Source organism: Anomaloglossus baeobatrachus, chromosome 2 (assembly GCF_048569485.1).
Source record: "Anomaloglossus baeobatrachus isolate aAnoBae1 chromosome 2, aAnoBae1.hap1, whole genome shotgun sequence".
NCBI lineage: Eukaryota > Metazoa > Chordata > Amphibia > Anura > Aromobatidae > Anomaloglossus > Anomaloglossus baeobatrachus.
This window is the reverse complement of record NC_134354.1, coordinates 437,500,457-437,527,807: the sequence shown is the minus strand read 5'-3', so window position 1 is coordinate 437,527,807 and position 27,351 is coordinate 437,500,457. Positions and strand designations below refer to the sequence as shown.

Here is a 27,351-nt window from a genome sequence, read left to right as displayed (position 1 = left end):
TCATTAAACATTTTTGTATATTGCCTTTAAAGCTCCTGTTTTCCATGGTTCCCATTCAGAATTCAGAGCATTGACATTCAATGAAGCGCTTTTCCAGTCAGATGACAAATGCAGGCAATTACAGGCTACAGCATTGTTGTAACTTCCGAACGGGTCACATACCGCTTACGGAGCCAGTGCCTAACTCCTATGGAAGGTGAGTATGCCTCCATTTATATATTTCTAATCAATACGTACCTGAAGCAAAATGATTTTACTACTGAACAATCCCTTTAAGAAGCTAATCATTTTTATGATGGTTGTGTGTAGTTGGACTTGTAGTTAATGAGTGGTCTATGAAAGTTGTTGTTTTTTGGTCACAATGGTTCAAATTAGTCTTTTGGGATGTCAACATTTTTGAATGTATGCCATCTTAAATTAATCTTGCAAAATGTGGCTCAATCTGCACTGCTGTGAATAAGGTAATGGTGCCTAGTCTCAGGAAAAAATGTTTAATCCCTTTGAAATGTGTCAATAAAGTACCTTTTCTCTTAAGCCTGCTTTACACACTTCAATAGATCTTTCAATCCGTCGTCGGGGTCAAGTTGTAAGTGACGCACATCCGGCATCGTTCGTGATGTATTTGCGTGTGAAACCTACATGCGATCGATATTGAATGAAAATACGGTGATCGCATACACGTCGTTTATTCCTCATACATTGGACGTTTTGTTGTATGAACCTAGTGAATTGTAACGTGTGACATCCCTCATACGATTTTGATGTCTGATGCTATGTGCGCAGGTGTGCGCTCTGCACCGCAGCTTAAAAAAGGTCTGCTTCAGAGCGCAGCTGAAAAGACTGGATCTTGTGTGTGTGTGTCTGCGATCTGATGTGTGTGTGTGTGGGTGTGCACGCGTTCCACCGTAGGTCCTTGATGCTTTTCACCACAGGTCCTTCCATTCGGGGTCTGGTGTTTATGATTTGTGGGGTCTTCTGTCTTTTTTCTTCTCTCTTTTGGGGGTGTCTGCTTTCTATATTGAAGTCTACTGCAGTATTCTTTAACTTTTTTAGCTGCATGGACACTTCATTATTGAACCGCAACTAGGGCTTATTAAGGCCAAAAACTCCTTCTATGTCTTATTTTGTGGGTATGGCTTAATTTTGGGGAAACTCGGTAATCACTTTTCAGTTTCAGGATAGAGGTTCCCTTTCTAGAAATATTACATTCCTGAATTAACTAAAGAACTAAATGTTCTTGCAAATAGTCTAAAGCCCCCTATACATTTTAGTTAGCTTTTGGCAATCGTGTAGCTTCAATCTCACTGATGTGACTTTAGTAACCATGCATCTTGCATTAACCTCTAATGTACACTATTTATATTAATATAGATCAGTGATGGCTATCCTATGACACGCGTGTTATTGGTGACACGCAAAGCCATTTTTGCTGACATGCACAGCAGGGGAAGGCTGCCTCAACCCGATCTATAAGAAAAGCTGCGGCCACCGGTGATTTAACTAGAACTGCATGTGTGGCTAAACTATTCCAAAATTACCGGCCCCAGGAGTGCTGCACATGCAGTTTTAGTTAAATAATCGGTGGCAGCAGCTTGTCTTTTGCACTTGTTTTATCTAAAGATCGCGATGTGGCCGCCAGTAATTTGTGTTCTGTACATTTGATCAGGGTCTTGAGTGAGGCATGCTTACGTAACATGCCTTTCTCTAACCCAGGTAACTCAAACACACAGCCCTGAGCTTCTTGTGGCCTGCAGGTCACCTGACGATTGCGGCCCTATTCCAGGGGCCGAAGCCATCTGTGCTTTCCTTCAGAATTTTTATTTCCCCCACCATGCACAGGAACTCTGCAGCCGCTGGCCAATCAGAGACCAGCAGGTGTCGTTGTTGTATGACGTCACCAGGTGGCCTCTGATTGGCCAGCGGCTGCCATTGGTAAAGCTCTGCAGAGAGTTCCTGTGCGCGGTGGGGGAAATCAATCATCTGAAGTAAAGCGCAGATGACTGCGGCCCCCAGCATAGGACCACAATTGTCAGGGTGCCTGCGGGCTGCAAGAAGCAAGAAAGAGGATGCCGAGTGAACGCAGGACAGGTCTGAAGAATCTTTTTTTTGTGTGTATGTGAAAATGGCATAATATGACGGAATTAGGGGACATTACTACAGGATAGGGCATTGCTAAAAGAAGGGGACATTACTACAGGATGGGTACATTACTACAGAAGACAAAGATGGGCACATCACTACTATAGAATGGGGACAAGGATGGGCACAACACTACTATAGAATGGGGACAAGGATGGGCACAACAAGGGGACAATGATGGGCAAAAGAATGGACATATTACTACAAGGGTGACAAGGATGGGCACATTACTACAGGATGTTGCACAAGGATGGGCACATTACTATTGGATGGGGACAAGGATGAGCACATTACTACAGGGGACAAGATGGGCACATTACTACAGGATGGGGACAAGGATGGGCACATTACTACAGGGGACAAGATGGGCACATTACTACAGGATGGGGACAAGGATGGGCATATTACTACAGGATTGGCACAATCATGTGCACATTACTACAGGATGGGGACAAGGATGGGCACATTACTACAGGATGGGGACAGGGATGGGCACATTACTACAGGGAACAAGATCAGCATATTATTACAGAAGACAGGATGAGCACATTACTACAGGATGGGGACAAGAATAGAAACATTACTACAGGATGGAGACAAGGATGGACATATTACTACAGGATGGAGACATTTATGGGGCACATTACTACAGGATGGAGAACAGGATGAGGTCAGTTCTACAAGATGGGGATGGATGGACACATTACTACAGGATGGAAACCAATATGGGCACATTAATACAGGATGGGGACAAGGATGGGCCCATTACTACAGAGGACAAATATGGGCCCATTACTACAGGGGACAAGGATGGGCACATTTTTTCAGGATGGGGACAAAGATGGACACTTTACTACAGAGGACAAAGAGGGGCTCATTACTATAGCAAACTAGATGGTCACATTACTACAGGAGACAATATGGGCACATTACTACAGGGGACAAGGATGGACACATTACTACAAGGATCAAGATGGGCACATTACTATGGGATGGGGACAAGAATGTGCACATTACTACAGGGGACAAGCATGGGCACATTACTACGAGAGATAAGATGAGCACATTATTACAGAGGACATGATTGGTGAGGGGGAGAGGAGATAATCATTTTTTCCTCTCCCCCCAGCAGTCAATATTTCCTCTCCCGCTCCCCCCAGCAGTCATTATCAGATAACTTGTTGTTATTAGAGCTCCAAATATCACAAAATTATGGATTTTTCGAGAAGTGACACACCACCCAAGTTATGCTTGTTCTTTTTCATGAATTTTGACACACCAACCTCAAAAAGTTGGCCATCACTGATATAGATTATTCCTGAAATGATGTGAATGATAGTTATTATTTGGATATGGCTGTAACCAGTAACTGTACAGTAAGACAATCAAGGCCCCCAACAATAGCAATAGCACAACTATGCTTAGTAGTGCTTAAAAAAAATCCTGTAACACAGTGACCATGATATACAGTGCCAAACTGTATAATTTTATCGCACAGTACCTACTTCATACTGACAAAGAACACCAAAGTCATACAACAGTGCTCTGTGAACGCCACTGGGGACACCATATTTTCTCCATCTCTGCTCCTTTTTTTCCCTCTGTCTCCAGAATTTGACAAAAAAATAAATGTTATTAAAGCACTAGCAAGAGTAATCTTACTATAGAAAATTACTGGCTAAAGTTTTGTTGGAAAATTTCTTTGCATATTACTGCTGAGCAGACTGACAACCTGCTGAGCTTTAATGCTCCTCCATTCTGATGTGTCCTCCCATTGTATAGAGCTTATACAGCAGGAAGCCTTTCATGTCTTCAATAACTGGGCTTACATTCAGGATTCTGCACCATCTGGGATTTACATTTTTTTAGAAGAGCTTTATACATAGTAAAAGCAACAATACATGCATGAACTGCAAATAAATCCATCTGCAAGATTAAGGCATGACTGGAACCCAATGGAGATGCTGTAGTGGGACCAAAAGTGAGCAGCGCATACATAATAGCAAGTCTTTATCACTGAGAAAACGCAAGTATTTTACACAAATTTGGTTCTTAGATTGACACAGTTTGGTAACACATACACACTTCCAAGCATCCTGGAATCTTGGGCATCTTTGCTGTGTTTTGACTGATGATGGATTCATAATCCTCCAGCTGCGCTATTTTATGAGCGTAATTAATGGCACTGTCAGAACAGATGACTTGGCTAACCATGTGCAGTACTTACAGAGTGTGAACAAACTACACAAAACTTCTAATGATTCACAGGATATAAAAAAAAGTTAGATATACAACCCCTGGCAAAAATGCTGGAATCACCTGACTGAGGATGTTCATTCAGTTGTTTACTTTTGTTTAAAAAAAGCAGATCACAGACATGGCACAAAACTAAAGTAATTTCAAATGGCAACTTTCTGGCTTTAAGAAACACAAAAAAAATCATGAAAACATAATGTACTAGCCCGTAAAAAAAAAAATAAGAAACGTGTCCAAAATTTCAATGTAAACTTGGACATTTATTGAAGATGTAATGACAGCTATCTCACCAGTGCCTTTACCTGATATGCAGCCCCATATCATCAATGACTGTGGAAATTTACATGTTCTCTTCAGGCAGTCATCTTTTCATCCTTTACCTTTTCTGTATTTAAATCCCATTTCCTTTAGGCGGTTTCTTACAGTTCAGTCACAGACATTGACTCCAGTTTCCTTCCATTCGTTCCTCATTTGTTTTGTTGTGCATTTCCTGTTTTGGAGACATATTGCTTTAAGTTTCTTGTCTTGACGCTTTGATGGCTTCCTTGGTTTACCAGTACGTTTGCCTTTAACAACCTTCCCATGTTGTTTGTATTTGGTCCAGATTTTAGACCCAGCTGACTGTGAACAACCAACATCTTTTGCAACATTGTGTGATGATTTACCCTCTTTTAAGAGTTTGATAATCCTCTCCTTTGTTTCAATTGACATCTCTCGTGTTGGAGCCATGATTCATGTCAGTCCACTTGGTGCAACAGCTCTCCAAGGTGTGATCACTCCTTTTTAGATGCAGACTAACGAGCAGATCTTATTTGATGCAGGTGTTAGTTTTGGGAATGAAAATTTACAGGGGGATTCCATAATTTTTTCCTCATAATTGAGTGATTCCATAATTTTTCTCCCTGTTTGGTCTTGAAAAGTAACCGTTACTGGCTAGCACATTATCTTTTCATGATTTTTTTAGTGTTTCTTAAAGCCAGAAAGTTGCCATTTGAAATTACTTTAGTTTTGGCCATGTCTGTGATCTGCTTTTTTTAATCAAAAGTAAACAACTGAATGAACATCCTCAGAGCCAGGTGATTCCATAATTTTTGCCAGGGGTTGTATTGTCATTTCCCGCACATTAAGATTTTAAACAGTGGCCAGCTCTATAGGCTTTCATGCATATAAGATTAAAACAAAACTATTGGTACATTTCTGTTCTGAAACTTGCGGGAATTTCCTTTTTTATGAGATGTTGGCTGCTGGCCTGCCAAGCTAGCACAATTTCACTCTTGATTCTTGATGACTTTATAATTACTTTCCAAGAAGATCAAAACAAGAGACAAGTGATATTTTCCAGACACACGCCTTACCAAACAGAAGATGAGACCATATAAAGCAGCCACAGAAATTCAGTTTACACACTGTTTGACGCCTCAAAGGATCCACTGTGACATCCATCATACATAGGCTTTCATTTAGAACGTATATCACATGGTATATGGTTTTTGTTTTTTTTCCTTAATGCCTCTGTATGGAATAGTGCTACACTACTCTATGCAGTAAGATAGGTTTAGTAAAGCTCTACAATCTTTACGTATGTTAACTGTTATTTGCTATGGCGGCAGAGCTTTTATTTTTGTTGAAACACCAATTCTCATTGATAGGAGGTTATTCTCACTTGTTGAAAGTGGCCGCTAAGCATTGAAAAATGTATACATCCAGTCACCACTGGAGTTGATAACAGCTGAATGTCAGGAGTGCTGGGTGTCTAATCCCCACAGATCTGATATTGATGACCTACTCGAAGAATGTCATCAATACTAGGTGCCAAGACAAGATTTTTGTTTCTACATGATTTATAGCTTGCAAGATATTCTCACATTCACTTGAAGGGGTTTGACAAGAAGGAAACCCTGTCCTTATGCCTTTTAAAGAGAACCTGTCACCATGAAAATCCAGACCAATCTACAGGCAACATGTTATAGTTAGGGGGGGTGCTGAGAAGATACATAGTTTTGTGAGTCTCAGTATAGCTTGTGTTTTCACCACTTAAACCTCTGCTCTTTCTGGGATTTTGGGTCCACTGGGAGGTCCTACCAGTGATTGACAGGTATCTGTGTGCACTTCTATACAAAGAAGGCTATTAGTCACTAATAGGACCACCCAGTGGCCCAAAAATTCCAGAAAGCGTAGAGATATAAATGATGAAAAAACAAGGAAAACAGATGCGGTACTGCACCACCAGGTCTCCTGATTCAATACTACGATGGACAGGAGAAGCGACAGTAACCACCAAGGCACAGTACAGCGATGCTCACCAGAAGGGAACCAGTCCAGCGAAGTTCATCATAAGAGAAGGTAGAATCATGGCACACGCTGTTGTGTAAAAGTCCTTTATTATAAATGCATAAAATGTTAGCGGGTCCGAGACCGGATACTAGCACTCTGAAGGACGATGGCTGTTTCACACTGCTGCACTTCTACAGGTCCTGGGAACACAGGTAACGTGAATCCGCCTCCTCTTTAAGGGAAGCATCAGGTCTACATCACCAATAATTAAAAACAGATGAATATTTTAATCTACTCAGCTGCCCCTGCTTTATAACACGGTGCATGCAGATTGGACTGCATTTTCATAGTGACAGATTTCCTTTAAAGAGGTTGTCCCATAAACAAAGTATATTTTAATCATAGATCTTAGAATAGGTTCAATAACTGGGTGTGTTAAAAAAAATGTTCCTGTGCTGAAATAATCTTATATATATGTCCCTGCTATGTACTGTGTAGTGGCTGTGTCTGACCATACAGAAACATGGTCTGATCATACCACAGCCTTAGCCAGGGAGGTTGCAAAAGAGTAAGACTGGATGGCATGGGATCGCAGGTGTGACTTTCTGTGCAGTAAAACATTTCAATTCCTGTTTAAAAACAATATTTTACCTCACAGAAAGAATCAGCTTCAATCCCATACCGTAATGTTTGTATACTTTTTTACTTCCCAGAATCTGTGGTATAATTAGACCATGTCCCTGTACAATCAGACACATCCATTACACAATACACAGCAGAGACACATAAGATTATCTCAGCACAGGAACATTTTTTTTTAAACACATCCAATCGTGGAACTTATTATTATTCCAAGATCTATAGACTAAAATGTACTTTATTCATGAGAAAAACTCTTTAATGACATGTACATACTATAACATAAGTCTCTCATTTCTGGACCCCTCTATGAGTCAGAAGTGAATCAGGAAGACATGAGCCATCCTTTTATTACACAGACTGCTGTAAGTCTCAATGGCTGCCATGTAATACTACTACTTTTCCCCTGCTAATGCCTGTACTCCCTTGGTAAAAAATATACTGTTTGCTATAATTTAGACTCGAGGAATCAAATGAATGCTCCTGTGATGGTATTTTTAAAGATATCAACATCATATAACTTATATCACTTAGTAGTCACGGTCGTCTTCTTGCTTTTTAGAGACTAGTGACAAGTTTTGGACTGGAGCCTCTCTTTTCCATCTTGACTTCTTAAACAAATTTTCCTTTCTTTTGGTGTCTCATGACTTAATGTCATTTTTGTTCCCAGCAGCTCTTTACAGTGCAGGTCAGCTGTAACTACTTTGAGCCCACACCCCTTTAGGTTTAAATAGTGGGGTTTTCCCAGCAGTCCTTGTTGTTAATAGAATTCATTCTATTCTGGCCTTCCTGGTGAAAGGAGCTGCTGGGAAATTGTCCTATGCCCATCCGACTTCTACTTTGGAGTCTGTCTGTGTCTCGCCACAGGGGTATGGGGTACTCAGTCCCGGGCTGTATATTTACGGGGACAGTTCACTTGGAGGCCGTTGCCTGGTTCCTTGACCCTGGGGGTAGCTTTAAAAGGGGGATTATGTACAGGGGAATATTTATAAAGTTTATTATATTGTGATGCCACTTGCGGGTTGCAGTTATAGTGATGGAACCACTGCTGCACAGTTTTTCATCGCTGGGGCTGGTGTTAGTGGCAGCCTGGATGTTGGGCCCTCCGCAAGTAGGGCCGGGTCCCCAGGGTATAGGTAATGGAGTTAGGCGCAGAAAGAAGGTAGGCCACACACGGGATTGTATTGTAACTGGGTTCTTTACTCACTTTTGGTGGTTTTGATATTAATGGCTGTGTGTTGAGTTATTTAGAGGGCACACCAAGTTTACACTGTTATACAAGCTGTACACTGACTACTTTACATTGTATCAAAGTGTCATATCTTCATTGTTGTTCCATGAAAAGATGTAAAATATTTACTAAACTATGTGGGTTGTACTCACTTTTGTGATATACTGTGTCTACAGACAGCTTGGAACAAAAGCTCTATAGTGGCTTGGTCTGGGTCTCACCAAAGCTATTGTGCTTTTTAATTGTTTTTGTATCTTGCTTGGCTTGCAAATCAATAAACATTTTTGATAATTTGGTAAACCCCAATTTTTCCTACTTTTTTTCTCTTTTTATTGAATTACTGAAAATACATACCAATAAAAAAACTGTTAGGCTACAAGCTCACGCTGCGGAAAATTCGCGAAATTTGCAGCGTTTTTTTTTTTTGCGGAAACTCCGCGGATTTCTCAACAATCCACAGTACAGCGAGTCCCCAGCCATTTATGTTCAATCTATTTTTATTGGAAATTATCAGAATTACAAAATAACAAAGTATCGTCTTATAACGTCATATAACAAGTTATGTAAAGAAAGAAACTTGCTGAAGTTATATATATGTAGCATATCGAATCTTAGGCATTTTCAAGACCATTGAAATATGTGTAATGAACAATAAACAATAAATAACAAGTTCGTGAATGTGCAGGTCCACAACATGCCGATGTAGGATCAGCCGAAAATACCATATGTATAAAGAGTTTGACAGTATAAGAGAGGAAAAAGATTAGGAGAAAAACGCAAGAGAACGGTAGATGAGAGTGTGGAAGGGATGGGGGAAAGAAAGGAGATGGAAAAAAAAAAGGGGGGGAAAGGGGTGGGAGGTGGTGGTTCCTCTGAGGTCTACCTTTTTTTTAAAATAACTTATGGAAGTCAGGTGAATCCCTAAACATTATCCACTCGTACCAGGTCCTGTAAAATTTATCTCTGGTGTCTGCGCTCTCAGCCGCAAGCTCCTCCATCCTACAAATATTTGCCATCTCCATATACCACTCGGAAATAGGAGGGATTGTGGAAGTTTTCCAGTATCTAGGAATGGTGGAGCGTGCCGCCACAAGGCAGAACCGCAGAATATCTCGCTTATGATATGTGATAGAATTAGGTCAAATGGAGAGGAGTGTTATCTTGGGACAGTTCTCAACTGTTTTCCCAGAACTGTTGTATTCCTTCACATTCCCACCAGATGTGCGTCATTGTGCCAACCTCCTGTCCACACCTCCAACACATCGCCGATACCGTAGGGAATATTGAATGAAGCTTAGCTGGAAATTGGTACCATCTCGTTAGGATTTTATAATTCTTCTCCTGTGTGGCACATGTAGCTGCTAATCTATGTGTGAACAAAAAGCATTTTTCCCATTCAGCTGGTGAAATACGTTGTTTCAGTTCACTTTCCCAAGCCAACTGGTAGCCTCGTTTGCCTGCCGACCCAATTTCATTAAGAATGGTGTACAACTGAGAAACCGGGTGTTCAGGTTGTTCTTTTTTCGTAAACAGTTCTTCAATGGCGTTACATGTGTCTCGAACTCGGCCGCTGGACCCCAGCGCGGTTACAAAGGCCTGCAGCTGGAAAAATTCCAACCACTTCTTCCCTCCGCCCAGATGCTGAGCTTGAAAAAATTGGAGGGTCGGTAACTTACCATCAATCAGGATGCTCCCCAGCCGGGTATCCTCCTCTGCCCTCCAGCTGAGAAAGCTTTTTTGTCGATATCCTGGACGGAACGATGGAGTGGAGAATAAAGGTGTGAGAGGACCGCTGTGTTGTGTAGGGGATAACTTACTGGATATTTTATGCCAAACCTTAAGAGTATCTCTGGTGAATTCTGAGTACGAGCCCACTTCAGAGAGGTCAGTGATGGGTAGCCATGGAAGGTGTCTAAGTGGTATCTCCAGTCCCTCCTGCTCCACCTGTATCCACTGCTTGGAGACCTCGTGAAAGTGCCAGTCCACTAAGCGGGACATGGCCGCAGCATGCATATAGCCCCTAAAATTGGGAAGACCAGCTCCCCCCAGCGTCCTAGGGAGGGCCAGGGTGCGGAGATTGATTCTAGGCTTCAGCCTACCCCATACAAAACGAATGATAGCTGATTGAAGGCTACTAAAGAAGCTGGAGGGGGGGGAAATGGGGATAGTCTGAAAATAATATAAAAATAATATAAAAATAATATAAAAAACGTGGCAGGATGTCCATTTTCACCACATTCATTCTACCCATCCAAGATAATTTTAAACCCCCATAAGATTTAAAGTTTTTAATTGTACTCTCCAGCAGTGGAAGGTAATTGAGCGTGTAGAGCTTCGAGATATCTGTCGGTATATGGATGCCCAAGTATTTGATGGTGGAAGGTCGCCATTTAAATGGGAAGTTGTTCCTCGCTTTTGTAACATCCTCCTGTGACAGCAAGATATTTAAGGCTTCGGATTTTGTGAGGTTAACTTTAAAGTTACTCAGGAGGCTAAATCTATCGAATTCTTTCATTATGGCCGGGCACGAAATATGGGGTTGGGAGACATATATTAGCAGGTCATCTGCATATAAAGCAATTTTATGGTGTTTATCGCCAATCTGAAGCCCCTTAATGTTTGTGTTTCCCCGAAGTGCGTTAGCTAAGTGTTCCATGACCACCACGTATAAGAGAGGGACTAAGGGGCAACCTTGTCTAGTCCCATTTCTCACCTCAATGGAAGAAGACAATGTCCCGTTAATTCTAACCCTGGCCGATGGATTATCATACAGGGCATTAATTTTCTGTAAGAACTTAGGTCCCAAACCCAGATGCTCCAGAGCTGTCCTCAGAAAGCTCCAATGGACCCTATCGAAGGCATTTTCTGCGTCAATACTCAGAATACCCAACGGGATTGACTTTTTCTTGGCTCTAGCAATAAGAGATAGGGTTTTGATCGTATTATCTCTTGCCTCCCGACCCTTAATGAACCCAACTTGGTCCAAGTTAATAACGGAGGGCAGGAGTGGGGCCAGCCTGTCAGCCAATAACTTGGAATAAAGTTTAAGGTCTATATTCAAAATAGATATGGGTCTATAGTTTGAAGCTAAAGATGGGTCCTTTCCTGGCTTGGGGATCACGCTAATGTGGGCTTCCAAGGATTGTGGTGTTAGCCGCGACTCTCCGTCGATTGAGTTGAACGTTTTGGTCATAATCGGTGCTAATTGGTCCTTGAGTATTTTATAAAAGGGCGGGGTAAATCCGTCTGGGCCTGGAGACTTTCCCGAGGGTGTGCTTTTAATTACATTATAGATGTCAGATTCCAGAAAATCTCCCTCTAATGCTTCCACCGCAAGGCTATCTAGGGGGGGTAGGGCCGTCTCCCGCACGTAACTCTTGATTTTCCCAATCAGGTCCGCTGGCCGTAGTTCCGAGTACTGCCCTTTGATATTATATAGGTCCTCGTAATAAGACCGGAAGGTTTCTAGTATTACTGTCGGGTCGTGCGTTTTTGTATTGCCTCTAGTAGTGATATAAGGAATATATGAGGTGTTAGCCCTGGGGTGTAAGAGACGCGCCAGGGGGTGGCCACATTTATCGGAGGATGTATAATAATAACCTTGGAGTCTCTCTCTGTGTCGGGAATATTTCTGGTCTAGTAGGTCCCTAAGCGTGACCCTCTTAAGGACCAGTTCGGCCAGGACTGTTGGAGTGCGTGTTAATTTATGTAAGTTTTCTAGCTCGTGAATTTGTGTCAGCAGTTCCTCCACCTCCTTTGCCTTTTCCTTTTTAATCCTGGAGCCATGTTTGATTAGTACTCCACGAAGGACACATTTTAATGCCTCCCATTGGGTGGGCAAAGAAGTCTGATCAGAGCTGTGTATTTGCGTAAAGGAGTCAACTGAAGTTTTCAACTCCTCTAGGCAAAGAGTGTCCTTAAGTAGATTGTTGTTCAGTCGCCATGTCCACGAACGCTGGGGAAAGGATGGAACCTGAAGGGATACGTAAACAGGGGCGTGGTCAGACCAGAAAATTTCCCCAATGTCTGCTCTTGGGTTCCATGCCAGTGCCCCATGGCTCACCAAGAAGAGATCTATTCTGCTGTATGTATTGTGTGGTGGGGAATAATATGTATAGTCTCTACCTTGAGGGTTTAGAATTCTCCACACATCGATCAGCCGGAGGGCATGGAGGGTCCGGTTCAGGGCACGAAATTCTCTGACCCGAGTGGTGTTCCGTCCAGATGAAGAGTCCAGAGCCGAGTTCATTGTAAAGTTGAAATCACCTCCGATTACTGTTGTTCCTTCTGCAAAAACAGCGAGTAATGCTAAAAGGGTTCTGCAATGAGAGATCTGATTAGTATTGGGAAGGTACCAGTTTGCCAGTGTGAACAGAGAATTTGCTATTTTCAGTTTAAGAAAAATATATCGACCCTGTTCATCAATGTTTGAGTCTACTATAGTGTGCACCAGTTGTTTATGAAGTGCAATTGAGACCCCTTTTGATCTAGAGTCGGGGTTGGTGCTGTGAAACCACACAGGGAAAAATCTGTCTTTAAGTATGGGTACATGATCTTTTTTAAAATGTGTCTCCTGTAACATAAGGACGTGAACTTGTTTCTTATGCATGGAGTACAGGACCTGTGAACGTTTTTGAGGGGTGTTGCAGCCCCGTATGTTAATTGAACAGCAGTTAAGCGTAGTCATGTTGCTCTGGGGACCTCAGAGGATTAAAAAAGGGGGACAGGTGTTATCAAAAATATATATAAGACACTAGGAAGTGGAAAGGGGAAGAGGTCGAGAGGATTGGGTTCAGGGATGTACGTAGGAAAGTAGGGCTGGTATTATGCGGAAGCGAGAAAAGAAGAGAGAAGGAGAGGATAAGGGAGAAAGAGAAAAAGAAAAAGAAAGAAGAAGAGAAGAGGAAAGGAAAAGAAAGAGAGTGAAGAGGAAGAGGAGGGTGTGTGAAAATATATAAGTATATATCTAAGTATAGTACTCAACTGATGGGTCGGTATGGGGGAAAGATAGAATGTAGGAAGTTTGGGAAAATGAGATATATTATAGAAGTTTGACTATAAGTCAATAAATCCAAAAGGGGGGGTCACTAATTTCTACTCCTGCCTGCAGCGAGTAGAGACCCAATAGGGGGGACTGTCTTTCCACTAGGGATTGATTCCCTGCCAAACCAGCCCCAGGCCCAAATGCTTAATACGGTGACCCTTGATCTTCGACCGGTCACCCAGGAACATCCACAGCCATGAAGTAAGCAAAGGTAAAAACAAAGACATAAACATGAACCATAAAATATGAAATGCTAAATATGATATGATATATGCTATATGCAATATCAGGCCAAACGGCCTGCTCTGGTAATACTCATATACGAGTATGGCAACATTTTACGATAGCATATTACATAGGCCATAAGTAGGTGTAGGAATCATATAGATACCGCCATCCTATCGAAATTCGTCGCTCAATGTAATCGATCAGGAGACTGTCCACAAAAGTGAAAAGCAAAAGACGTCCAAAATAAGGCCCTCCATTGGGTCTTACTGTATGGAAAGTTCCACAGAGAAAGCTCAGCGAGTGTCAGGAGGTGTAGGTCAATTCTAGGGTGTAGATGAGGTGTTAGATCTTCTGGTTCCTCCTCTTTGGGGGGCATCCCTGTTTTTCTGGACACGAGGTCGTTGTGGGAGCGAAGGCATCAGGGCAGGCAAACTCTCCCCCCTTCTGTGTACCCTAGGCCAGTCCGCTGAAGGGATATGGATCAAAGGGATCTGTAGAGCGGCACAGAATTCCGGAATATCAGCTAGGTCACGGAGAACCCGTAGGGAGCCTGCCTGGCGTACCTGTAGCCTGAAGGGGAGTCCCCACGAGTAAAGAAGATTTTCATGTTTTAAGACATCAAGAAGGGGTTTCAATACTCTTCGTTTTTGTAGAGTATGGCGAGAGAGGTCTTGCAAGAGCAGAATAGGCGTGCCTCTGAGTATAATTTGGCCCTTCTGGCGTGCTTTAGTTAAAATATCTTCTTTTTTTCTTATATTTATGTATTTTGCATATGACATCTCGTGGGTTAGCACCTTGTGTTGGTTTTGGGCCTAGCGCCCTGTGAGCTCTGTCCAATTCTAGTTTAGCATCTGGAGGAAGATCTAATATTGAGTTGAACAGATGGCGCAGGGTTACATCAAGGTCCTGTGGGCTCACCGCTTCGGGGATACCCCTTATTCTGATATTGTTACGCCTTCCTCTATTTTCTAAGTCGTCAAGTAGATCTGTCAGGTATTCAATTTGTGAAGCCTGTTCAGTTAGCGCCTGTTCCTGTGTGGTGATTTGTTGTGAAACCTTTTCTGTGAGGTGTTCAGATTTCTCCACTCTTTCTGTCAGTTTTTGCATCTCTCCTCTTATCGCGGATGATTCCGCCTTGTATGTGGCTTCCATTCTTGTAATATAGTTCTCCATCTCCTCCCTGGTAGGGATGGTCCGTATCCGTGCCTTTAAATCTTCCCATACTCCGTCATCTTGTTGAGAACCATTTTGTGGAGCTTCTCCTGTCAACCCATTGGCAGCAGTGGGCCTGAGTAAATGAGGGAGCAGTCCTCTTTCAGGGGAGGATGGTACAGTTACTATAGATGTTATTGTATCTTGTCCATTTGACATAGTGGGGGTAGTGGCATCCATATTAGCATCTGGGGCCAAGAGGGTCTTATTATTCTCCTGCTGTATATTCCAGTTGATATTACTTTCAGGAGGGTGACAGTGACTCTCTTTATCTGAGCTGTGTGTCACAGCTACAGCTCCTGATGCCTGTCTTCCTGTGTTTCCCTGCAGGCCCGAGGATATATGCCTGGGATCTGTCTGAGGTAAATTGGCTATGTCAGCCTCTACTGCAGTTGGGCCTTGAGAACCCCTGCCTGTGTTCTCCTCCCCTCCACTGGGACATCGCCGCTCTCCCCCTACCTCCGGTTGTTTCATATCTTGTGGCTCCATTCCTCCCTGCTTCCCCGCCGCCATCTTGCCTGAGTCATCTGTGTGCCGGTCCGTCTGAGGCGTCTCTCTTCTCCCCATCTCCTGCTTTGATCCGGAGGGTGGTGGGAACGCTGCTGCATGTTCAGCGCTTTGAGCCCCGGTGTCCCGCTCTGCGTCCACTCTGTTTCTCCACGCTGAGGGGTTTGCAGGGGAAGCTGCCGCCGCCATCTTAGAGTTGAATCGCTGCTGCCCTAGGCCGGACGCGCTTCTCAGGAATCGCGTGATTCCGGGACTGCAGGGTGTCGGTAAGTCCAAGGCACGTCGTTTTTGTTTCCCCTCCGTTTGGCCGACATTGAGGGTGTATCTGGCTGTGCACTATGGGGTTTTGTGGACCTGGGGCCGATCTCAGCACGGGAGCGATGTTACTCGTGTCTTCTCTCCTCCATGGCCAGGCCACGCCCCCTCCCCAGCCATTTATATAGCATTTGGGGAGTGCTCTACCCATGCTGTGTTTTTTTCCGCAGCGGAAATAATGCTGATTTCCCTGCGGAAAAATCTGCAGCATATCAATTATTCCTGTGGATTTTTCTGCACGATGCTATACTTACCTGCCTTCATAGACGACACCGGATTAATGTCCTCCGGTGCAGAGGAGCGCGGTGGAGCCAGGAGCAGGAGGTGGGCGGGGCCTGCACGATCTCCGGTCATGTGACAGCCCGCCCACCTTCTCCTGCAAAGTGCAGACACAACCGGAAAGTGCTGCGTGATGGCGGTAAGTATGTTCACTCCAGCACTTGTTCTGCATTGAGGATGCAGTGCCGAAGCCATGGTACTGTATTCTCAATGCAGAATGACCGCAGAATATCCGCAGGACATTCCACAATAAAACCGCAGCATGGAAACAGACAAAGTTGTGCTGCGGTTTTCTGGGAGCTCCTGCAGAATGTCCTGTGGTTATATCCACAGGACACTTTCCCCGTGGGAATATGGCCTTACTGTTTTGGGCATAAATTATCTGATCTTTAATTTTTGAGTTTTTAAAGGGACGGTTTTAATGGGTGATATGCTGATATGACCGCTTATTATAAAAATGGAAAACCAAACGGGGTGTGCCTTTTTTTTTCTAAATCAATGTGTATGATAAGGGGTGTATTTGTTCTTTATAGCAAAATAAACCATTTTGATAACTTAAGAAAAAAATAACTTATTGCATGCATGCCACTCTGTCACGCACAAGACTAACAGGGTTTACCTAGTACCTGGTAAACCCTCAGAAGATTTCACAATGCACAGGGAACACAGGGGTCATGATACAACATAGGTTCCTGCCATTAGGGAGAGTGGTGAGGGGACACCTCCTGAACTCACCTCAAGCTGATTTCTGAGCTCCCTAGCATCCCTATACAGGTTATTGCAACCTGTCACTGAGCCGGATACCTTAGGTCAGGGGTTTCAAACTCGGCTGCGTATATGGGCAGCATATAGAAAAAAAATTATTTGGGGGGCTGCATTCTTTGCAGGGCCAAGTGACATTTTAGTGATTCCATGTATTTTCTTCTATACACCTTTGGATCACTTTTTGTGAACATTTTTTGCTTGTTTATTAAAACAAATCTGTTTTAATGTTACATTTTTTTTTTATCTGCCCAGTAGTAATGTGCCCAGTAATAATGTGCCCATCCTTGTGCCTTGTAGTAATGTGCCCATGTTTGTGCCCAGTAGTAATGTGTCCAGTAGCATTGTGCCTATCCTTGTAGAATTGTGCCCATCCTTGCAGCATTGTGCCCATCCTTGCAGCATTGTGCCCATCCTTGTAGCATTGTGCCCATCCTTGTAACATTGTGCCCATCCTTGTAACATTGTGCCCAAGTAATAATGTCTCCAGTCCTCATCCTAGTTCCCTATTATGCCGTTCTTCACATACACAAAAATAAAGATTCTTCTCACCTTTCCTCCGCCTCCAGCCCAGCTCCGCCTCCAGCCCAGCTTCGCCTCCAGCCCACGAATCTTTCATAGTCTCACCGCCACTCATGGAAAAACTTCACTTCTGCACTACAACTTCACCAATCACACATTAACCCTTCACATTGAACACCGTATCACACACACAGCCATCAGATTTTGTTTTGGCCAAAAGATTTTTGTAAGCCTGCCACCGCAACAAGGTAGACTCTTTTGACAGGGCCCTACTCTAACTTTTTTTTTTCTTTTTAAATCTAACTTCTTTGGTGTATATTTATTTTTGGTATATCTATTTTTTTTTTCTTTAAGGGAATGTGTCACATACAGTTTTTAAAGTAATTGAAACCAACTTGTGATAATGCAGACTTGTGGATTTAGACCTGACAACCCCTTCAAAGGGAATCTGTCACCAGGTTTTTAACACCTAATCTGAGCGCAGCTTAACATAGGGGAAGAGATCCTGATTCCAGCAATTGTCACTTATTGGGCTGCTTAGAATAGTTTTGATAACATCACTGGTTAATCAGCAGGAGATTATGATTACAGGGCTACTCGTCATGCTGCAGGTAGTCCAGCATATTCATGAGCTCTGTATAATTGCTAGATTTGCAGCAGAGAAAACATTGATTTTATCACAATGAAAGGAAACAGCCAAGAAGTGACACATCGCTGGAATCAGGGTATCTGTCTCTACATTATACTGCTCTCAGATGGGGAGCAAAAACCTGCTGACTGATTCACTTTAAGGCTCTTTCAGCAGATAGATAGAATCATAAATAGATGGCTAGATAGATAGAATCATAGATAGATAGATGGATATGTGGCGCCCCTGAGGCTTCAGTCACCACAGGGTACTGCACCTCACTTAAGGTGAAGTACTCATCCTGGATCCAGAGGAGGTCGGTACCAGTTCCACAACACAAACTCATATACACAACCAGGTTGCCCTCCCCATTGGGGACCAGTCTAGGGTCGGGTCTTAAGGTAGTCACCAAACATGGGGGGCAGCCACCCACTAGTGACAGGGAACCGGGGGAGGAGCAGCACCATGGGGAGTTAGGAGCTTACACAACAGTTAGAGTGTTCTCCAGCAGGAGAGAACAGGAGCAGGACCGGTGCAGTTCAGGGTGCAGAGCCTTAGGGTGGAACAGACTTCACGTTGTATCACCAAAATCTGCAGGACAGGGGGATTGCATGTCCCTCTGACCACCACGAGATCCCGGAGCACAGTTCCACATAGGGTCCAGAGTCGTGATTACAGTCAAGCCCCACAGCGGCCCCGCGTCACCTACACACGGGACAAGAGCTAACATTACACAAACCGGGGTCCCCAAGCAGCTTCAGGCCACGGGGATCCATCTTTAAAGTCGCAAGAAGGAAGGGCCCATTGACCACCATACCGGTTCTAACCTCTAACGGATCTGGGATTGGCTGGGGCCCATCACAGCTGGAACCACAGCATCTGATTCAGCCTTTTGATTGCTGTCGCCCCGCGCTTCAGCGCCAGCGGCCACTACTCTCCTCATCATCCTCTCCGGGGCCCTGCTCCACCTGTGGGCAGCAGAACCATCCTTGCTGCAACACCATCCGCCCCGAAGGACAGCGACAGCAGCGGTGGCTAATCCCTGGCCACGTACCACAGGTGGTGTCACAAGACTATCATCCTCATCATTCCCCCACCATCATCCAAATCCCCTTTTATTGTACACCTCGAGGCCACGAAGCCGGGCAGGGCCATGTGTGACATCCCCTTGACCTGACATCACCAGCCCAGCGACGAGTAACATTTAACCCCTGCCCCGTGGGTGCTAAATATAGATGAGGGACGGATGGACAGAGGGACGGATGGACAGAGGGACGGATGGACAGAGGGACGGATAGACAGAGGGACGGATAGATGGTGGGGGGAAATCACAGCAGGTGGGGGGATCACAGAAGGTGGGGGGATCACAGAAGGTGCGGGGATTCACAGCAGGTGGGGGGGATCACAGCAGGTTGGGGGGATCACAGCAGGTGGGTGTGGATCACAGCAGGTGGGTGTGGATCACAGCAGGTGGCTGTGGATCACAGCAAGTGGGGGGGATCACAGCAGGTGGGGGATCACAGCAGGTGGGGGATCACAGCAGGTGGGGGGAATCACAGCAGGTGGGGAATCACAGCAGGTGGGGGATCACAGCAGGTGGGGGTCAAAGCAGGTGGGGGTCACAGCAGGTGGGGCGGGGGTCACAGCAGGTGGGGCCGGGGTCACAGCAGGTGGAAGGGTCACAGCAGGTGGGGAGATCACAGCAGATGGAGGAAGGTGAGAGGTGGGAGAGGGGGCAGCAGATGAGGGAGAGGGGCAGCAGATGAGGGAGAGGGGCAGCAGATGAGGGAGGGGGGCAGCGGCTGATGGGGGAGGCGGTGGCAGATGGAGGGGACGCAGCAAATGGGTTCAGTGACGCTGGATCAGGGGCAGTGACTACTGGGGCAATGGCGGCGGCTGAAGGGTGGGGGCTGGGGCAATGGCGGTCTCTCCACTCAGAGCTGGGGGCGGGTGAAACTGAGGTCACCCAGCTCCAGCCAATGATCGGTGCTACAGCTTCACTGAACATGGCTGGATTTTAATGTTTCAGCCATTTTCAATGGCTGAAAAATTACAGTGGCTGTGATTGGCTGAGCGGCATTCGTCAGCCAATCACAGCCTCCTTAGGTCAGGCAGAGGGCCCCTCCTCCCCGAATCTAAGATATTGCAAAGCGATCGCAGCTACCAGGGCCGTGATCTCGCCATGACGTACTGGGTATGTCATGGGTCCTTAAGTACCAGGGAGCTATGACGTACCCAGTACGTCATAGGTCGCTAAGGGGTTAACACGTTTTCAGGCTCTAGGGGCCCGCTCCCGCTTGGGGCCCCTGTGCGACTGCAGGTGCTGTAAGTGCAATGTCCCTGCCTCCCGCCCATGGGGCCCGGTGAGCACAGGAATAAAAGGGGAGGGGCCCGGGCTGTCAGCATTTCCGGGCCCCCCCTCCTGCCTCCTGCTCACTGCACGGCCAGCCCTGCAAAATGTACTGTCAACGCCCCTTGCCCTGGGGCCCGGTGAGCAGAGGAATGAAAGGGGAGGGGCCTGTCAGCGTGTTCGGGCCCCCCCTCCTGCCTGCTGCTCACCGGGCCCAGTACAGGAGTTCCAGTAGTAATGCCCTGATGGCGGCCCTGCCCGTGACGATCGCGTTACTATACAGGGGGCTGGCGCCGGTTGGGCTTTACTACACTTGATTCATTTGCGGTGCAGCGTACGCTAGGAGCTCTCTGCTCTCTACCATTCACAGGCAAGCAGGTGACTTCATACAGCGATGTTACCTGCTTGACATTGGTATCAGTGGCGTAACTAGAGTTCGATGGGCCCCGGTGCAAAATTAGGACCGGGGCCCCCTTTCAGGTACAGGAGGATTACGCTGACACTTGGTTCTTTCCCCCAGCCCCCAGCTTTCCCATGTTTCGATATCCCTTTTTCCCTCAGTACCCAGCTTTCCATATTCTGATATCCATCTTGTTCTCAGCACCCAGGTTTCCAATGCTCTGCTATACAACTTTCCCTCAGCACCCAGCTTGCCCTTAATATCAGAGCATGGGAAAGCAAAACATGGGAAAGTTGAGTGCTAAGAGAAAGATGTATAGCAGAGCATCAGCTGGGCACTGAGGACAAGATAGATATCAGAATATATGAAATCTGGGTTCTGAGGGATATCAGAGCATGGGAAAGCTGGGTGCTTAAGGAAAAGAGCCTCTTTCCAACAGGACCCAGCTTTCCCATCCCATGCTTTTATCTTTGTCCCCCATCCTGGTATATAGCCTTATCCATCTTTTTTTTTTTCTTTTTCTGTACATTATAGATTTATTCATGTTGCATCTAAAAATGGTAGTTGTTTTTTTAATGATACACGAGTTTTAGTATTTTTAAGAGGGTTTTCTGGCCCTTTTAGTATTAATTCTGCTTTTTTAGTATCTGAATTTTAAAAATGCCACACGTGTACACATTCACACAAATGCAGTCATATACACTAGATTTCTCTTTATATACTGTATATGTTAGCATTTTGTACACTCTGTATATACAAAGAAATAAGAAAGTTAGATGTCTTACAGCAAACCATGAAGATGAGGAGACCCGGCCACCATCAAAGGACAGCGGTGAGGCAAATCACCAGCTACAGGGCTGTGGGGGAGGGGGCAGGACAGTGCAGCTGTGGGGGAGGGGGCAGGACAGTGCAGCTGTGGGGGAGGGGGCAGGATAGTGCAGCTGTGGGGGAGGGGGACAGGAGAGTGCAGCTGTGAGAGGCAAATAGGAGTATAGAAGAGGGTAGTGGGATTGGAGTCTTCATTCAGGGAGCTCTAGTACTCACTTCAGGTCGCATTGTGTTCCTCTGGAGCCTCCTGCTACTGCTGACTACAGAGTAATGGCAGTGCAGGAGAGAGGGATACAATCTCCTCAGACGTCTCCTATTCCTGCAGCACTCCCTGCACAGGCCTGAGACTCCATAGCAGCTCCATGCCGGTGGGCGGGGCTTACTCCCGGTGGGCGGGGCTTACTCCTGCAAGGCTCCGGAACAGTGAGTGTAGGTAGGGGATGGCTGTGCTCAGCATTTCTCCCCTCTTCTGATGGATAGAACATGCAGCATATGTGCTGTATGTTGGAGGAGAGACTGTCAGGGGCCCAGTGGGGGATCCATCGCCCAGCAGATGCACAAAGCCAGCACCCGGGTGATCACTGTGGCCCTAATCCCTCCCACTTCTCAGCATTGGCTTCAGTGGAAAGAGGTGGGCGGGATTATGGGCGTGGAGAACAGGGAGTAAGCAATTGCTTAATTAGCCGGGAAAAGTGTGAGCTCTAGAACGGCTGCTGCCTCCTGTGACTCCTCTGTGGTGACCCCTGCGACCGCGATTGTTCTGTTTCTGATTGGTATAGTGCAGAGAGCTCCTAGCTCGCGCTGTACCGCAAATGCATCTACTGTAGTAAAGCAGTGCCAGCGCCAGCCCCCTGCATAGTAACGATCGGTCTGCAGGCATTCGGGCCGCAACAAGCAGCTACAGGGGCTGCATGCTGCCTGCGAGCCGCGTGTTTAAGACCTCTGCCTTAGGCACTCAGCTAGCCCTACACTCACCCTGGCTAGTGAGTAGGCCAACAAGTTCACTAGACTCACCACTTCAATACAGAAACACAAGGGTAGGAATACAAACAGTGGAACTATACATGCAAGGAATAACACTCCAGGTGGCTTCAGTGCAGCAAACACCCCTGCTGTACACAACAAGACAAACTTCGTCCAGACCAGGCTCCTTCCAAAGTGGACCACATTGAAATAAGGATTCAGTTTCTATGACGGGCATCATGTGATCAGATCACATGACTGAAATAGTGAAAGGGAGTGATCTCAAAGAGCTGCATCTGAGATTGGAAGCTACAGCCAGCTGCCAGGTAGTAAAGGGTGCTTAACCCTTACAGCACCACAAGCAAGGGAATGTAATCCAATAACAGTAGTGAACCTGCCAGCAGCAAGGCATTGTGATCTTCTGACACCAGATTCACCTGGGTTCTCCCCCAACTGAAATACAGTTATGACAGCAACTAACCATGGGACTGGATCCAATTATTGTAAATGTTCTTGTGCCATACCCAGTCTTAAGATAGATAGAAGAAAAATTTGAATCCTATCCACCTGATGTGAAGATACCATCAAGCATCCACCAACATCTGTGACTATATCCTTTTATAACATGAACTATTGTACTAAATCCCCCAAACCTGGTTTGGCATCCCAGCATGTTCTCTTGTGAAGTTGTGCACTTGTTACACGTAATTCCGTTATGGAATGTGTATTAGCATTTGGCATATTTAGAAAAGTATGCCAGAATAATGTACAGATTGGTCTTGTGCCACAAGTTAAGCTGAGAGTAACACCGGAAAATCGTAAAGCTTGTATTGTGAACCGAGTGTATTATAAACATAGCACAAACATATGCAGCTTTCCTGGCATCCTGCGGAGGAAATCTTGCTCTTTGTTTTATTTCTTGCATTGACAAAAACAAAACAAAAGCCACATAGAACAATTTCTTAGCTCCCACTTCATTTTACAGGAAAATCCTCATTTCCCTCTGTCTCTACTAATATCCTGCAAAGTGGCTAGTGACATTTCGCCATTTCTGTTGGAATTGGCATTAGACATAATGAAACAATTCAGACAAGTGTGAAATTCTTTTGTTTATTGTCTTAATCTGTTGAAGTGAGGAAGTTATCGTGGGTGACATTACAACAAAATACACAATGGGCCACAAACAGGTACATATGGATTAGTTCACAAGGATTTCTATGTTTGATCCGTTGCTTTCTGTGAATGACCCTTGTGTGTGCTACGTGTATGGGCAAAAGATTGTGTAGTATTTTTTGAAAAGGCGCTTACAGCCTGGGCCGCATTAGTAGATTGAGACTGGGGCCACACGGGGATTACTGTGATCCCCTCGCATGACACTCGGCTCATGCTGGCAGTACAGCAGAGCCGAGTGTCATGCGAGTGTCCCTGCGACTGAGGTCCGATCGTGCAAGCGGACCTCAGCTGCGGGGGGCGGGCCGGTGCTGCGGGTGGCGGGCCAGCACTGAGGAGGGAGGGCTGGTGCTGCGGAGGGACGGGCCAGCACTGAGGAGGGAGGGCTGGTGCTGCGGAGGGGCGAGCCGCTACGGAGGAGAGGGAGGGATTTATCTCCCTCTTTCCTCCGTAGCCAGCTATTGACATTCTCGCACTGCACTTGCGGTACACCTATGTTCCGCGAGTGCAGTGCGATTTTTTTCTCGCCCCGTAGACTTGAATGGGTGAGAGAGAAACAATGATCACATTACAATCGTAGCATGCTGCGATTGTTTTCTCGGTCCGATTAGGGCTGAGAAAATAATTGCTCATGTGCGCTGACACATAATCTAATATTGGTTCGAGTAGAATGCAATTTTTTTATCGCACTCCACTCGCACTGATTTTCATGCCATGTGTCTTAGGCCTGATACACCCTGAAGCTCCCATTGAGTATGTATTGTATGTCGCATGGCTTATATAGTCATCTAGTAGGTAACCCTGACCCCAAAGATCTAAGGCTTGGGTAGAATACTTTGAGATCCTGAGGTTCAGATGTGATCTTGGGGTGTCTTAACTGACTGGATGTGAGACCCCACTTGAGTTTTAGTCACATTTGCACAGACCTTCAGTTTTTATTCTTTTGAGTATACACCCTTTTGGGGTCATTTTTACATTTCTGGTCAAGGATCTGGTCAGTATTAGGGGTACTTTGCATGTTGCGACATCGCTAGCATTGGCTAGCGATGCCGAGCGCGATAGTACCCGCCCCTGTCGCACATGCGATATCTTGTGATAGCTGCCTCAGCGAACATTATCGCTACGGCAGCTTCATACGCACTTACCTGCCCTGCGACGTCGCTCTGGCCGGCGACCCGCCTCCTTCCTAGCGGCCAATAGAATCGGAGGGGTGGAGATGAGCGGCACGTAAACATCCCGCCCACCTCTTTCCTTCCGCATAGCCAGTGGAGGCAGGTAAGGAGATGTTCCTCGCTCCTGCGGCTTCACATACAGCGATGTGTGCTGCCGCAGGAATGAGGAACAACATCGTATCTCCCATTGGTGCGACCTTATGAAAATGACCGACGCTACACAGATCACCAATTTTCGACGCTTTTGTGATCGTTTATCGGCGCATCTAGGCTTTACACGTTGCGACGTTGTTACCGGCGCCGGATGTGCGTCACTTTCGATTTGACCTCGACGATATCGCAGTAGCGATGTCGCAGCATGCAAAGTACCCCTTACACTGAAAAAGCCCTCAATATGTGTTTTGTTTTCACTGTGTGTCACCATTTCGCTGTGTCCTTATCATAAGAACTTTTCAGGGTGGTTTCCCTCCTGATTCGTCTAGAGAGGTAATATGTGACAATCAGGAACCACTTCCCCTGCACATCCCAAGCTATCTTCTTGTCGCGGGCGGAGGAGGGGACGCTGCGCTCTCCCACTGCTCGGGTCCGGCTGCCGCTGCGGCTGCGGCCTCTGCTGCTCGGTGGCTCGAGCGATGGGCCGGATCCCGGGGACTCGAGCGGCGCTCCTCGCCCGTGAGTGAAAAGGGGATTGGTTTTGGGGATTTATTGTCCGTGACGCCACCCACGGTTGTGGTGATTGTGTGGACACCACCGCTGCTCTGTATGGGGATCCCGGGAGCGGTGACAGGGAGCAACAGAGTTGTTAGTTCTCCCCTCCGTGGGTAGGGGTTGGTTGTCCCGGGGCCCAGTGATGGGGTGGAGGATGAGGGATGACAGGCCAGGTGCGGGGCCTGGTGAGGTGCAGGGTCACGGGGGCAGCGCTGTGCCGCACAGCACGGTGGTACTCACTCAGCCTGAGACGTTGACACAGTTCTCGGTAAAACACACGGCTGGAAAGACGGTTCCCACGGACGGCTGCTGTTGCTTTTCCCCGGTAGTTGACGGTGACGGTCTCTGTCCCTGCACCTAGTGTAACTGTTGGTAGCGATGGATTCCCACCGGTTAACCGCTCCCCGACTTGGATATGGGCCGGAGGAGCCCCTCTTTTGCCCACAGGCGCTGGCCCTGAGAAACTGGTGCCTTGGCGGTGGCGGTGTCTCTCCAATGGTTGGACTGTTGCCTTCAATCGGGACTTAGTTGTTGGGAGACCCAGAGGTCCCCTTCACTGACGGATTTGGCAAATTCACGGCGACTCCTAGCCTTGCCGGGATCCGAAAGGCCCCTGCCAATGGTGCTGGCTTTTCTTCATATACCGTTCCGGTACCGCTGGGCCACCACCCGTCCACGGTCCTTTCGGCCTCCGATCAGCCTCTCCTGCAGACGGTCACCACCGTCTGCTAACCTTGCTGTCTCAGTCTGGGGCACACACCCGGACCAACTTCAGGCTTTCAACTGTCACTTTCTCTTCCACCTTAACTCCTCTCTCTTGCTCCTCTACCACTTCACTCCAACCTCAACTTCAGCTCTCACTAATCTGCCTGGTTTTCCCGCCTCCAGGGCTGTGAACTCCTCGGTGGGCGGAGCCAACCGCCTGGCCCACCCCCTGGTGTGGACATCAGCTCCTGGAGAAAGGCAACAAGGATTTTAGATTTAGCTCAGGTGTACCTATCCGGGGTGTAGGGTGTGGTGGTGTCATGACCTGTGACCCCTGGCTTGCCCAGGGCGTCACATTCTTTCTGGAGGAGAGACAATTTAGACGTGCTCCTAGTTTCACTGGAGTGGCCGCCCAGGTGGATACTGGGAGCAAGACTGGGCCTTCCTAAGCTTTCTGTGTCACAGCTTTCGAGGTCTGAAGCAGTAAAAAGAAGCTCAAAAACATCAAACATATGCACAGCCAATATTTTTGACATTGCAATGTATCTGTTCATTTTGTTTTACTTTTTTAGTGTTTTTTTCAGGTGGGTTTTTATAGTTTCTTTTCTGCATCAGCTTTTAAAAAAACACTTGGTGGGGGAAAAAAGTTCTGATCTCTTCTTTAAAGTGGCTCCTAATGTAATCCACTTCAATTAGGCACTTTCCTATCAAAAGGCTGCAAAAATGTTTTTGGAAAATGACTCCTTCAGAATGCTTTAAAAACTGTTTTCAAAACCACATTAGAAAATAAAAAAAACTCCTCCAAATCATGCCAAAAGAACTAATTTCTTAAAGCGGCTTCCACTAGAAACTTTGTTTTTGCCTGTCTTAAAAAAATAAGTGTGCACATACACTTACGGTAAGAGCGCAAGGAGTCTTTTTGCAGAGTTTTCAGAGCGAAAACTGAGTAGAACCTCCAAATTGTTGAGGAATTTTGAAATTTTAAGCACAATATGTTTTTGCTCTAATACCTCCTAAAA

The 27,351-nt window shown here is 46.0% G+C and overlaps 1 protein-coding gene across 1 annotated transcript in view; it reads left to right on the top strand.

Annotated features, from left to right (window-relative positions):
• The window catches only part of MMP28 (matrix metallopeptidase 28), a 129,711-nt gene that overhangs the window by 20,957 nt on the left and 81,403 nt on the right, over positions 1-27,351 (top strand). The window lies entirely within an intron of this gene.